This window comes from Nipponia nippon, unplaced genomic scaffold (genome assembly GCF_047370975.1).
Source record: "Nipponia nippon isolate SJK-2023a ecotype South Korea unplaced genomic scaffold, ASM4737097v1 scaffold_10, whole genome shotgun sequence".
NCBI lineage: Eukaryota > Metazoa > Chordata > Aves > Pelecaniformes > Threskiornithidae > Nipponia > Nipponia nippon.
The window spans coordinates 3071691-3072380 of NW_028262291.1; positions in this window are offsets into that span (position 1 = coordinate 3071691).

A 690-nucleotide genomic window follows, 5' to 3' on the forward strand; every position below is an offset into this window, starting at 1 on the left:
AGCAAGCTGTACGGGGCCTGAAAATTTGTACTTGAACTTTGCTTGTTCCAGGTGAAACTTGCTTGTAAATAATAATAAATAAAATAATTCATTCCATTTTGGTTGAATCTATAGAAACCATCGACAAAGTTGGCCTTGCGCATATTTCAGAAGATTTCTCATTTTAATCCATTTCGGGTGGTCCTAGGAGCCCAAGCGTCACAGAAAAGAAAGCTACTAACAGTTTCTTATTGTGACTTCTTGAATTCCTAAATCTTTTAGTGTCTCACTGTCTACAGTTCAGATTTTGTTTTTCTACTGTGTTGTCTCGGGTGTTTTTCTGGAAACAAGAATCAAGCTAAAATTGTGCAGCTCTTGCACACTCCTGGAGTTTTTCAATGTGGACCTCTGGTTCTCTTCTGACACCTCCATATTATCCACCAATATTTATATGACTGTTCATGTTACATACAAGTAACTGGATTTACAGGAAATGCATAAAACATCAGTGAAATAGCTATCTTTTTGTTTTCAGTTGTTTCACACACAGAGATTTATTTTGACTCCAAGTGATTTTTCTCTTTCTTTACATTACCTTGGAAAAAAAGTTATTACACGTTCAGTCGTCTTAAACTGTTGCTCGGGCCAAGAGCTGGAAGAGGTTGTCAGGGTGTCTCCAGGAGATGGTTACTGACATTTTGAAGTTGGCAC